General features: G+C 37.2%; 1 pseudogene across 1 annotated transcript; it reads left to right on the top strand.

Moving 5' to 3' along the window:
* The first annotated feature begins 203 nt into the window (after positions 1-203).
* LOC124844908 (uncharacterized) lies at positions 204-14,723 on the top strand (annotated as a pseudogene). Its single transcript, XR_015783504.1, has 10 exons — positions 204-555; positions 1,080-1,171; positions 1,347-1,454; positions 5,285-5,367; positions 5,862-5,995; positions 6,124-6,182; positions 6,473-6,565; positions 11,720-11,811; positions 14,254-14,354; positions 14,452-14,723. The product of XR_015783504.1 is annotated as an uncharacterized LOC124844908 (transcript).
* The last annotated feature ends 554 nt before the right edge of the window (positions 14,724-15,277 follow it).

Raw genomic sequence — 15,277 nt, 5'->3', positions numbered from 1 at the left:
ATTTATTATTCTCTTTTTTTCATGAAAAAAAAAATACAAAAATTTACAATTTTATCACTATTTACTTTTGTATTATGTGTGAAGTCACCATTTTACACTTTTCTTTGAATGTCATAATATTACTCAAATTAAAATTTAAGAAATTTTAGTGGATATTATATATATATATTTCCTTATATTATTGATTGAGAAATTCATTCCGAATTTTTGTAGTTGAAGTACAGAAACTAGAACTGTAGTGAGCGGCCTTATCCGCTGCTTGCTCGTGGGCACACATCAGAAGGATTAACATACAAAGAAGTTCTTCTTTCGCGATTCAAACTTTCATAGTCTCCACCTCACATAATGCTTTCAAATTCAATGTTAATTGCTTCTTCTCTGTTTTCACCATCACCTTCCCCCCTCATCGGTCCCCACAAGTTTTGTTCTTCCTTCAAAACCATCTTAAAACAAAGCCACGCATTTCTCCACAGAAACCCCCTTCTCCCCAACCACTTGAATTTGAGTTCCAAAAGGTCCCTTTCTTCGGTTTGCTTCTTCAACGCTGGAGAAAAGGCACTCTGCTCTCTTACCCTTTTTACTATTTATTCATTCTTATGAATTTGAGTTCACAAATTGTCGTGGGAATAGTTGTCTTATGCACTTTAAGTTCCGTGCATTTTGAGTAAATATGTTTGATTTTATATGGTACTTGTGATCGGCTGAGAAAACGAAGAATTAGAAGAGCGGTTTTTTTAAAGTGGGTATATGGTGATTGGGATTTTAGTGCATTCAATACCAATTTACTATCATAATATGATTCCCTTTGCATGTCTGAATTGAGTGTATTTGAGTGAAACTACGAGTTAGAGATCTTTATGTTGTTTGCTTTTGTATACAATGATATATGAAACAATTTAATTTCGTAAATTATTTATAAATATTTTTTGTTTTGCCAATCAATTAAAAATCTTTCTAAATATATTTTTTAATTAGTAATCTTGTCATGCATGACCATGTACTATTGATGATAGTATAAACAACAGTAATGTTATCGGTGCGTTCTAATCAAATTCTGTAATCTTTTGTCCGTTTTTCAGGAATCGGGATTGGAATGGCCTATTCTCAGGCGATGGGAGGTGCCTTGGGAATGGCAAACAGTTTCATTTACTTCTCTTGCTTGTGGATTAGGGTGTGTTTTGAGTAGCTGTTATGATTTCATATCGAACTTTAAATAATGCAAATCTTCGGAGAAGATAACATTTGGGGACTTCTTATCTTCACTGTCAATTGATTTATTATATGTTATAATTGATTTCTATGTTACTGTTTGTTGTATGCTGGGCTATTAATTTATTCCCAGGCAGTTTTGTGTTGACAGGTTTGACTGAAGCAGTTGCTCTCCCATATCCTGGGATCAAACCTGATGTGCTAAGTTTAGAAGACAAGGCAGAGATACTTTTGTTGGATCAGGGGTATGATACTCCTTTGGACTCTCTTACCTTCGTAATTTTTGAAGTTGGTTGGTAAATTGTGAAACTATTTCCACTTTTTTGTGAAGTGTTTTTTATTAGTCATTGACTTGCAAATAAGATGTGAAACCACATTTTTTATAGCATATATCACATGATGTTCATGGAAGTGATTGATACGCATTAGGTTTTTAGGTTGCCACCCATTTGCTCAAAACTTGCATACTTGTGAAATGTTTGAATACTTACTTTGTAATGTGTGCTTTTATTGAATTTTAGAGTAGAAGATTCTTAAAATATGAACTTTAAACATAATTCAATATCACAAAACCAGTTTGTAAAGTGAAGTTTGCACTCATCAATGTGTGATCTCCAATACACTCTCTCACAATTTGATACCATCTTAGAAAGTGGAATTTGTAACATTCCATTTTGGTAGAATAAAACTACCAAAATAAAACATTACATAAATGTTAACTTACTAGAAACTACATACTATCGATGAAGAAGATCTTATAGTTGGAGAAGAAAACTCTATCTATGTTGCTATTTCATTCTCAACCTCACACTGAACGACTGCAAAGACGTTCTCCCTAAGCTCACACCATTTATGGTGATCATCGCAAAAGAGAAAACACAAACAAACTAACAAAGACAAAAGCAAGGGTAAGCTAGTGATACAAAACATTTTCATAATAAATCAAAAATATATTAAACATTTTACTTAATGATACATATCTCACACTAAATCAACCAAACACTTTATGCATGACAACCTTTTGAGTTGACTATCCGGATTAGTATGAATATCGAGCTATGACAGTTCGTGCACTTGTTGTGGTGAAACAGCTGGCCCACCCCAAGCTACCACACAAGTGTTAGTCCGTTATCACTCGCCTTAGGCCAAGGTAAAGCCTCTAGATTAGGACCTCCTGCTATTCTCACCACATGCCTCACCCCTCTCTACTTGAGAATGGATGATCATTAGAATGTCAGGATGAACTCCAAGACTGATTATTCCATATTCATACTTATACTACTTAAAACCACCACTGAGAAGTTCCTCCTTGGAACTCTCTTCCATACCATACCTTTGAAACCATAGAGATCACTTCACATTCACATAGTATACCAATACATGAGACTACTGATCATACATTAAAGAAATAGAAACACCCATACAAGTCATCAGAAATCACACAATAATAGTTTTCTTCATAGCAACTTGATACTCACACTTAGACAAGGAAAACAACTTTGAAACCCTCACCAATAGCTCCGGAATGGACCAAAATCTCCAAAATGACCCAAAGAACGTCCAAAATTGATATCCAGAACCCTGAAAACTGATGCAGTGTCGCTTAGGGGTCGTCCAGTGGCGCTTGGGCGCCCAGGGGCTGGAGTGAGCGCCCTGGCCACTAAAAATAGGCGCTCAGTGCTCTGTTTGGGCGCTCAAGCGCTATCAGAACAAACAACACTTATTTTTCTGACTTTGCACACTTTACCCCTAACTTCTAAATACCCCTAAGACCCTCCAAACATTTAAAAACCTTAGAAAACATATCTCTAACTCAAAATGGTCATCCAAAACCCAATTTCACTTACCTAAGCTTCCCAAACTCAATTCTACCTTTTTCTAACTTCCATATCAGCAAACCAATCTTATGTATAAGTCATAATACACTAGATAGTTCACTCCAACATCCCAGTTTACTCCCAGACTTGTTGTTTCAAAATCTCACAATGCAAAACCTCATTTTTATCCAAAAACACCTAATAACTCCCTCTAACATGCCCATAACAAATTCTACATCAGATTTTCTTCATTTAACAGCCCAGATAAGTCATAATAGTCTTCCTAATCAACTCCCAATTGTCCAAAACAGTCCCCCACCTCTTACCTTCAATTCTCACTACTCAAAACCCCCTTTTTGCTACACTAAACACATCAAAACTTCTACTAGGAACTACCTTTTTCCATTACACATCAGATTTCAATCACCATATACATCCAACAAGTCCCAATTGACCTCATGACAATACCTTGACAGTAATTTCCTCATCCCAGTCCCCAATTTTCTCAAACTCACACATGAAAACCCCACTTTTAGACTTAAAACTGAAGAATTTAACCCTTTCACCTCACAACTACTTTGAATTCAGTTTCCAACACTAAAACATCATTATCACACCCAATCATAACAGTATCAAGCATCACAGTCACACTATACCAATTATACACAACATCATACTATTAAAATCATCAATTAGACATACATAGTATACACACAATCATACCAATTTCTCAAAATTGTCTATAACTTACAGAGATACCAAAATTTATAAGACAAACACAAACTAAGACAAGGTCTAGCTTCCCTTATCTCACAAGAAATTATAAAGCTCTACGAACGTCTCCTTGATTGCTTGAAACACAAGAAAAGTCTAAAAACACCTACAAAACATCAAATTGGAAGTGGACAGAGTCCTTAGAACATTAGTTAACCAAGAATGAGTAGAAGAAGCAAGATTACACATGCAACGACACTTGCTTCTTCCAAAAATAGATTAGGAACGAGAGAGGAAAAAGGAGTCGAAACTTACTTGCTCTGACAGAAATTGATCAGCTAGAAATGTAGACCTCGTCGTCGTGATCAATTAGACACCTTCTAATTGTCTAACAGATGATCAAGGAATTAGAATTTTTAGAAAGAAGACAGAGAACTCTAGGAAAGTGGTTTCTAGAAAGATGGTTAATGAAACTTGTTTATAACAAAACTACTTATAAATAAACCATTTAATATTGAAATAACCGAGTCTCACTATTTTTAAACTACCACCACTACTAAAATATCATTTTCTGGGGTTTTACAGAATTTAAGTTTATCTCAATCTCACAAAATCAAATTGTAAGATGAGGTTGTAAGATATGTGATCTCTAATAGATATTTAGAAAGGAAAGAGAGTGTTATGGTATAGTCTATGTAATATAGGCTCTTGATGAACTAGGGGGACATTTAGTAGCAGGTCAATTTTTTCCTACTTGGAAAGACCTTACTTGCGGTCCACCCTAGCCCTACCTTAGTTGTGACTTCTTTGGAGTTTCCTTAATTATAGCTCACGGGTGGTGGTTTAGTCCCGTACTGATAATATGCTTTAAACACAGATTATAAAGCTTGGTCAATCTTCATTTTGCAATTTAATTTTGTAGGGATGAATTAGGTTCTAAGCACAAATTTTATGATGTATCAAAGCCTATTCTAGATTTATTACTAATTACTTGCATTCACCACGCTCTAGCAACCTTGTGCATGAGTGAGAGTGTCGGGAGGATACCTTAATTTAGGTGACCCCTAACCTGCCTTAGTTGTGCCACTTCTTTGCATGTTGCCTTAGTTGCAACTAAAGAGTTGTTTAGTGTCACATCAACTAAAGATATAACTTAAATGGAGTATATAAAGTTTGGACAATTCCTACCTTGCAAATTGATTGTGTGGGTTTGACCTAGGTCTAAGCTAAAATTCTAGGAAATATTAATGGTGTGCAACTCAGTAGACATTGATACTCAAGGATACTAAATGCATTTTATCATATTATAAGTGAACATACTATTTCTTAATTGCATGAACTATTATTATTATTATTATTTCCTATAGCTTTAAACTTTAGTATAAGAGTCAACCAGATCAATCTATACACAATAAAAGTATGGAACACATTTTGGCCTTTCTACTGTCTATACCTGATATTTATTCCAATTTTTTTTCTGTTATTGAAGACAAAGTACATAAAGTTATCGATTACTATCTTATTTTCTCCTATTGTCTTGGCAGTATGACCACTGCTGTTGTACTTGGAATAATTTATAGTGTTGCCAACAGTTTCCAGCCACTTCCTGAAGACTTCTTCAAATACGGTATTATCATTTAAGAACATTTCAGTTATATCTGGAAATAGGCAAAAGGTTTTTAACGTGAGCAATTTTTGCACGGGGCTGAGAATAGTGCCTATAGCTACAACAACCAATCTAGAGCTCAAAATGATATTAATATAACTTCGGCGTGAATTTTAATACAAGCTGGATTATTATTTTAGTACATCTAGAGCAATTGACTGTCTGCAATCATAGACACTGTGCTCAAGCAAGAGTTATTCATCAATGTTTATATTAATGATTGGCATCGAACCTTAAGGCTTATTAAAGTATTATTAATTTGACGAGGTTCACTGCTACCAATACAAACCAGTTTGTGACTTGATGAGCTTGCTGTATTTCTGTCTTGTTGCATCAGGTTGGTTTAAATCTCTTTTTAATCCATAGTTTAGTTTGCAATTGGCTTCTATTTAGAAGAATTAAAACATGTTAGGCACTGATGCTTTTCCCATTCAATGGTAAAAACATTGTTACAGATTTGAGGGAGCCTTTCAATCTTCAGAAGGGTTGGCTTTTATGGGCTGGAGTTGGACTTGTTGGTTCCATAATTGCCACTGCATTGACCGGAGTTGCTGTGTCTTCCTTCAGTGGAGAAACCCCACAAAGAGAGGTTTATACTCTATTTTTCAAATTTTACTGGCAGATGCAGATGTAATTATTGGTTTCTACTTGTTAAACTATTTTCTTTGTAGCATGGGAGGAGGCAATTTAGGGTCACTGATTTTCAAATGGCATTAGTATTGAAACACTGATGCTCTTGTTCGCTTGCTTCCGTTAATTGGATCTTCAAATCTCAAGTAATTTAACATATTCATAATCCGTTCCCTTATTTTAAATTGAAGTTTCAGTGTTATGCTTTGATTACAGAAATTGCAGACATTTGCAGTAAAATATGGCGTATACAGCCAAATTACAGTTACAGAGGTATCCAAAACCATAACATTGTGTTGACATTGCAGTCGTGGACTGTAATTTCAGATCATAGTCCCTCCTTCTGCTAATGAAGGGAATTTGTCAAAAGTTTCCATCTAGGTTCTGTGTCCTGGATTCTTAAGCCAGTGATTGATTGTGTTCATTTTCGTTGTAGTACTACGTGCTTAGTGGGCATCACAGGTGTTCTTGCTCCACTCCTTGAGGAGACTGTATTTCGAGGATTCTTTATGACTTCTCTGACCAAGTGGTATTGTTGCCTTCATACCCGTTGATTTGTTGTTTAAGTTTTTTGTTTTTCTTTTTGACTTTAGCATTCTTTTATTCCTGAGAAATAATAGAGAAGATTAGGAGAAATCTCCCTTATGTGTTTAGCATACACATAGGGTAGTTTATTTATAATGTAAGATAAGGGTTAAGCCCTAAATACAGAATGGGCTAAGCCCAATTAACATAAACACACAACTTAACATTTAACACTCCCCCTCAAGCTGGAGCATATAAATCATATGTTCCAAGCTTGTTACAAAGATAGTCAATTCTTGGTCCTCGTAAGGACTTGGTGAATATGTCTGCCAACTGGTTGCTTGAGTTAACGAACTCAGTCTTGATATCTCCGGATATGATTTTTTCTCTAATAAAATGACAATCAACTTCAATGTGCTTGGTTCTCTCATGGAAGACAGGGTTAGAGCTAATATGGAGAGCAGCTTGATTATCACATATAAGTGTCATGCGAGTGACATCTCCAAATTTCAATTCACTAAGTAATTGTTTAAGCCACACAAGCTCGCATGTAGCAGATGCCATAGCTCTATATTCTGCTTCTGCGCTGGACCTTGCCACAACACTTTGCTTCTTACTTTTCCAAGATATCAGGTTGCCACCAATAGAGACACAATATCCAGAAGTAGACCTCCTATCAGAAGGGGAACCAGCCCAATCAGCATCTGAATAGCAAACGATTTTTGTATCGTTGTTAGGGCCATATAGCAAACCTTTTCCAGGTGATCCTTTAATATACTTCAGTATGCGAACAACTGCATCCCAATGGTCTTCACAAGGGGAGTTTAGAAATTGACTCACCACACTGACTGCGAAGGAAATGTCAGGACGAGTAACAGTAAGATAGTTTAGTTTACCAACTAATCTTCTGTACCGTTCAGGATCTGAGAAAGGCTCCCCCTGATTTGGTAGGAGTTTGATGTTAGGATCCATAGGTGTCTCAACAGATTTACAGTTCATTAACCCTGTTTCCTCCAAGATGTCTAATGCATACTTCCTCTGAGATATGACAATACCATCATTGGATTGTGCTACTTCAATACCCAAAAAGTACCGGAGTTTGCCAAGATCTTTGGTTTGAAAATGATGACAAAGGTGTTGTTTCATCTGAGAGATGCCGAGATAGTCACTTCCTGTGAGAACAATATCATCGACATACACTATTAAGTAAATACATCCAACACTTGAGTGGCGATAGAACACTGAATGATCCGCTTCACTGCGAGACATACCAAATTGTTGAACAACACAACTGAATTTACCAAACCAGGCCCGAGGAGATTGTTTTAGGCCATATAAGGATTTGCGAAGACGACATACCAATCCAGATGACTCCCCCTGAGCAACAAAGCCAGGCGGTTGCTCCATATAAATTTCTTCATGCAAATCACCATTTAGGAAAGCATTTTTGACATCAAGTTGGTAAAGAGGCCATTGTCGAAGAGCGGCCATGGCAATGAATAGGCGAACAGATGTCATTTTTGCCACTGGAGAAAAAGTATCACCATAATCCAAACCACAAATCTGTGTGTAGCCTTTGGCAACCAGTCGAGCTTTCAGACGATCAATTGTGCCATCAGGGCCAACCTTGACAGCATACACCCACCTGCAACCAACAACAGACTTTCCAGATGGTAATTGGACAAGCTCCCAAGTTCCACTTTTCTGTAAAGCACTTAATTCATCCAGCATAGCTTGACGCCAGCCAGGATGAGTTAAGGCATCACCCACAGATTTAGGAAGTGACACAGAAGAAATGGATGAGAGACAAGTGTAAAAAGATGGAGATAATCTGTGGTAACTAAGAACAGTATAATGGGGGGAAGGGTTACGGGTAGAGCGTATACCTTTACGGAGGGCAATAGGCAAGTCAGACTCAGTTGCTGGAGCCGGAGGAGACACATGAGGCGGCACCGGAAGTGAGTCATGAGGGAGACGATTACGGCGACTATAAACCTGAAGGGGTGGAGGTGAAGGATGATCCTGTGGTGAATGAGAGTCTAAAGAAGGAGAAGACAAAATGGGTGGAGCATCACCAGGAGGATCACATATAAGAGGAATATCAACAGTAACAGGGAGAGGTACAGAACTAGAAGATAGATGTGAAAAGTAAAAAGAAGACTCATCAAAAGTGACATCAGCAGAGATAAAATGACGATTGAGGGAAGGGGAAAAACACTTATAGCCCTTTTGTGACCGTGGAAATCCTAAGAAGACACATTTGTGAGACCTAGGAGATAACTTATCAAGACCAGGACTAAAATCATGAACAAAACATGTAGACCCAAAAACTCGAAGAGGTAATGGATGCAGAGGGTCTTGAGGAAATAAGATAGAATGAGGGATTTTGTTATCTAGGACGGAAGATGGCATGCGGTTGATAAGATAACATGCTGTGAGAACTGCATCACCCCAAAAACGTGAGGGTACTTGACCATGAATAAGAAGTGTACGAGTTGTTTCAATAAGGTGTCTATTCTTGCGCTCAACCACCCCATTTTGTTGAGGGGTATAAGCACATGAGGTTTGGTGAAGAATGCCATGAGAAGCCATAAACTGTTTAAACGGTTGAGAAAGGTATTCACGGCCATTATCACTGCATAAAGTGCGAATAGAAACCCCAAACTGAGTTTTTATTTCATTGAAAAAAGATTGAAAAATAGAAAACAACTCAGAACGATTCTTCATGAGAAACAACCAAGTACATCTAGAATAGTCATCAATAAAGGTAACAAAATACTGAAATCCGAAAGTTGACTTGACACGACTAGGGCCCCAAATATCAGAATGAACCAATGAAAAGGGGGATGACGCTCTTTGTGAAACACTACGAGGAAAGGAACTACGAGTATGTTTACCTAACTGACAAGACTCACACGACAAACTTGATAATTTCGACAGACTCGGAACAAGTTGATGCAGTTTGGCAAGACTTGGATGACCTAACTGAGCATGAAGAAGGGATGGTGACTCCATGCTTACGCCAACATGTGGAGAAGGGCTGAGATGATATAGGCCATGAGACTCACATCCTGTGCCAATCATGTGTTTCGAACTCCGGTCCTGCAACCAAACAGAATCTTTGGTAAATGAAATAACACAATTAAGGGAACGAGTTAGACGACTTACGAACAATAAGTTAAAAGGAGACCCAGGGACATAAAGTACATTATCAATGGATATGGACGGAAAAATATGAACAGTACCAATACCATGAGATGAGACTCTAGACCCATCAGCCATCGTTACGGAGGGTAAATTACCCGGACATGACAAGGAGGAAAACAAGGACTTGTTACCAGTGATATGATCGGTGGCGCCTGAGTCAAGGACCCAAGATCCGAGAGAGTGAGTCAGACCAACAAAAGGGGTACCTGTGCGTATAACAGAAGCAGATGTAGTGGAACTAGAGTGCTGACGGTCCTCATACCATCTGAGAAATTCCTGAAAGAGTACAGGGTTATTTATGGTATTTGATGAAGTAGGATGGTCTGCAGACGGTGATCGGGGAGGTGGATCAGAATTAGCCATTGCTATAGGTCGAGGAGGACGTCCATGAAGCGCATAACATCTATCAATTTTGTGGCCTAGCTTGCCACAATGGTCACATTTTGGACGTCCTTTACCTAGTTGGCGAGACCGACTCCGATCATCAAGTTGGGCAGCCATGGAGAGGGAGAAACCCTAAAAATCCAAAGTGCTCTGATTGACGCAACGACCACAGATCCAGAAAGAGGGCGAGGAGGCGATCACGGCGGTGCTGACCGGCGGCGGAACTCTCCGGCGACGCGCCGGCACGCGCGGCGGGAAGCGGCGGCAGCGGTGACTGTTGCGGCGGCGCGTGGAGGCGCGTGGGTGGTCCGATCGCCGCGATCTTTGGACCACGGTGGTCGCCCGGCCGAGACGATTCCGATGGTGTGGTCGTCGGTCGATTCTGGAACTCTGGCGACGGCGGCGGCGACGACGACGGCGGCGGCAGCGGCGGCGGCGGCGGCGGCGGCGACTGCAGCGACAGCGGCGGTGCTGGGTACCGGAGACCGTGGAGTTGGCGGGAACTATTCCTGTGCTCTAGATACCATGAGAAATAATAGAGAAGATTAGGAGAAATCTCCCTTATGTGTTTAGCATACACATAGGGTAGTTTATTTATAATGTAAGATAAGGGTTAAACCCTAAATACAGAATGGGCTAAGCCCAATTAACATAAACACACAACTTAACATTTAACAATTCCCATATATCATGATAATACATGTTAAAGAAGCTACAGCTTGCCTTGAAAGTGGGACTTTCTGCTTTTTGAATTAGATATGCATTGGGAGGATAATTGAACAGAGAAGGTTTCAACCAGTGCAGCTTCAGCTATACTGTAGTTAGCTTATATCCTTGACATAAAATGGAAAAGTTGATTAGAGTGTATAGTGAAGTTTGCCTTGTGCTAGCTAGTTGCTATTTTTCCTTCCAGTTAGGTTTCTGATCATATGGGTGTATTTGGACTCATACTTTAGGTGGCAGTTCTTCAATCAACCTGGGTAACTTTAATATATGGAATTTTACCTTTAGGAGATTTTATGTATATATACATTGAAGGTAGGGTTGGTCTTAGATATTTTTAAGGTTCAATTTCTAGTTCATAAAACTTCAACTAGTGCACTAATTCGTTTATACACAAACTTGAGCTTTCCAAAATACTGTTCACATAAGAGAATTTGAAGGTTTCTAAAATGAGACTGCTAACTCCAGAGAGATAGACAATGAAAGTGGGATAATTGGAAAGTAAGAGAAACAACAATCTATTGCTTCGTGTGATGTTATGTATGAGAGATCAGTGATCTTTAGGAAATATTATTTGGTTTTTATTTTTATTTTTAATGTGTAATCTAGCAGTGTGTAGGTCTGAGTTATTTGGATTAGCAATGTTAGGCTAAATCAAAACTTAAACTTTCTCTTGCGCTTTCTTTGTGAAAAATAATCTATATCTGTGAATATACTTGTTTGCATAATTTGTAGATTTAACTTAATTAGATGCATCATGGATGCCACAACTCAGTTGTTTAAGTATGTTTTGTGAATTGATTGTTACTGGTGCAATTTTTCTCATTCACCACTTTCACTGTAGGGTTCCTACACCAGTTGCTGTTATCATTAGCGCCACTGTGTTTGCCCTTGCACATCTCACACCAGGAGAATTTCCACAGCTGTTTGTTCTCGGTATCGTGCAAATACTTGACAACATGATCTTCAGACATGGAAATAATGAATTGAATATAAAATAATTTAATTTGAACAAGGGAAAATGTCACTTTTTATGTTAACAAAAAAATTCAGTCCATTTTTTGATTTTAGAAAATGTTTCTGTTTCAGTTAATGTAACATCCCGATCTAGTAATATAAAATTACCAACATGAACATTACATAGATAATGATATAACAAGAACTACCATTTTACGAAGAATAAAATTCTTCACCTAAAGAATAAAAACACCACCTACACTGCAAGCTTCACTCCTAACCTTTTGCTGAGACAACTGAAAGATTATATCCCTAAGCTCACACCATTAAGGTAATCATTGCAAAAAAAAAAAACAACAAACAAACACAAACCACAAAAAAGCAAGAGTAAGCTAGTGTACAATTGAGAAACGATACATATATATACACTCATTTAAAACTTGTATATACAACCAACATATCACTACAAAATCATCAAACACTTTATGCAAAACACTTATTATGAATAGACTGTCCGGACTTAGAATGATTACCGAGCTATGGCGGGCACTCGTGGTGGCTTCTACTGTTTTGCAAAGCCATTGCCAATGGGTTTCACCCTACCACACTCACGAGGTTAGTCCGTTATCACTCACCTTGGATCATACTGGAAGCACCCAAGACTATGACCTCTTGATACTCCTCATGACATGAATCAATCCTCTCTACTTGAGAATGAAAGACCATTGGAGTTTCAGGATAACCCCCAAGACTGAGCTCCTGCATTATTCTAAACATACTTGAATCTCAACAACAACATTCACTTTGGAACATACTTTTACTTTGAAACACAACATAGGGCACCTCCATGTAACCTCTCCGTGAGGCTCATGGAATTACATTCATCAACCATACTTAAAAACCACATACTTTCATTCACTTTGAATCACCATTCATACCTTTGAATCACATACTTTTATGTGTAGTTAACATCCATGTTTATCCTTTATTATATAATACAATACACTCTCAAACATATTTCACAGACCAAACAATAGTACAACACAAGATGATAGAAAAAGATAGTAAACTAAACTCAGAACTTTCGCACAACGCACCCCATTCGCAGAGCGAGACCAGGAGTTTCTCGCACAACGACACAACTCGCTGTGCGCATTAACTATCGAGTCCCATATGACTTACCAAGACTATTCAAACTGACCATTTGCACACAGAACTCCAAACTCAAGTTTTCACTACTACACTTCCTTAAAACAAGTTCTAAGCCAACAAGAACTCTACACATTAACCACCACACACTCCTAACTCAATTCTCTCACAATTAAAGTATTGAACATAACTCAAACCAGTTCATAAGCAACCCAAACTTCATCCAATTAGTTCATCAGCCATTTCTCACCATTTCACTACCTTAGACCCTATTTTAGACCAAATAACCAACAACCAAGATTACTCTTTTCCTTTAATAGTTCAATTAGCACCATTCACTTTAACAACATCTATTTCAACATCATAAACATACACACAAAAAATTTCACATGTTTACAACATCCATCAACATACAAAGCATGAATTTCACCCAATTACTTAAATTATCACTAACACAAAACCACAGTTTTTCAGCTAACAATTTAATCCTCATATTCCATCAATTCACACCACATACTTCAATTAAAGCAATTATCTAGCTTTCCTTACCTCTGATCAACAACACAACTCACAGAAACCCCAACCGCTTGCTTGCACCGCAAGGAATTTCTAGAAACGCGTACATATCACCAATTGGTGATAAGAAACAACTCTTAAAACCTAGATGGAGCTATAAATTGATGAGGAAAGCAACCCCATACATGCAAACAGAAAAACGTTGCATGATCAAGGTTAAAGACATATGGGAAAATAGGAGAAACGACTTACCGGCCGGAAACAAGAAACTGACTGGTTAAGATTGTAGCCCTCGACGCCAGGATCGTCTAGGCACTTCCTGATCGTCGAACAGATAACTCAATCGTGAGAAATTCTAGAGAGAAGGCAGAGAACTCTAGAAAAGTGTTTTCTAGAGAGATGGTACGTTTTAAAATAATGAAACTCGTTTATAACAAAACTATTTATAATAAAACCGTTTAATATTAAAATAATCGAGTCTCAATATTTTTAGACTACCATCACTTCTAAAATACCATTTTTCTGGGGTTTTACAGTTAACACTTTCACAAATAATTTAGAAAATATCATTTTTTTCACTTGCATTTTCTGTTGTTTTCATTATTTTTTGTACAAACATTTAAAATATAAATGAAGTGAAAACATTTATGTAACTTTTTGTGGAAGAAGAAATGAAAGTAGCAACGTCTACTTTCTGTTGAAAGATTGTGACTCCACATACTCTGAAAAAAATAACAGAAATTTTGGCATACGCAGGGACTGCTTTGGGGTTTTCATAGGCTCAAACTCACAACCTTCTCACTCCCATCACTATTCATGCCTTTTGGAACTCGATATTATTTCTTACTTTTCTGCAGGTATTAATTATCACTCCTTGTTTGCAAATTCTGTTAGTATTTACAATCATCTTTTATTCAATATTATGAATGCTTCATCTTCTGTTTGTAATTATAGCTTCAAGGGTACGATATCAGAGAATTGTTGCAGGTAACATGATGGAAACCTTCTCTCCCATGCATGGATGTTGAGCATATGTATACAGTTTAGAATACATAACCATTTCTTTGTTTACAATTAGTGAAGAATGGTTGTCAGTGGGTTACCTTGTCTTAAGTCTTTTGAGTTTAAAGTATGAAATATTACTTAACTCTAGCAACAATAAAAAACATTCTAGTTCCAAGCTAACATTTTTAATAAATAAGGGTTAGAAATGTCATTTTACATAATTTTAATGGTTACAATTATGATAAATCAATGTCATATTTAAAAAAAAAATTAAAAATCCTAAAATCATCATATTATAAATTAAAAGTGATAATTTCATAGATTCGTTGTACTAAAATCATTATTATTAACACATTCTTTTAGTGTTTTCTTAGTCTTGTCTCAATATTCTAAGATAGAAGTAACGATCCTCCAAAACACTTAAGTGGATTCTCATTTTCAATTGGAATATTTACTTATCTTCTCATGTCCTTTATTCCATTATATTTGACCGTGTGTTTAGTAATTCAATCTTTTGTTGTTCGTAATTTCTTATCTACTTCTTAATCCATATAAGCTATTGTGTTGATGGAATCATTGAATCAAATCTTTCATGGAGTCAACATAACTTTAGGCAAGGATGAGATTCTACTTTTGATCTAGTTTTCCTTTTATTATAAGCTTATATGTTGTTTAAGCTTCCAGTGCCTATATCTACTCTATTTGAGTGTTATACTTAAGGTTGAGTGATATAGGCTTTGGTCAAGGTGAATTTAGTTTATGCAAGGTCAATTTC

Source organism: Vigna umbellata, chromosome 1 (genome assembly GCF_029865625.1).
Source record: "Vigna umbellata cultivar VRB3 chromosome 1, Vumbellata_1.0, whole genome shotgun sequence".
Classification (NCBI taxonomy): Eukaryota; Viridiplantae; Streptophyta; class Magnoliopsida; order Fabales; family Fabaceae; genus Vigna; species Vigna umbellata.
This window is presented reverse-complemented; position numbering and strand designations above follow the sequence as displayed.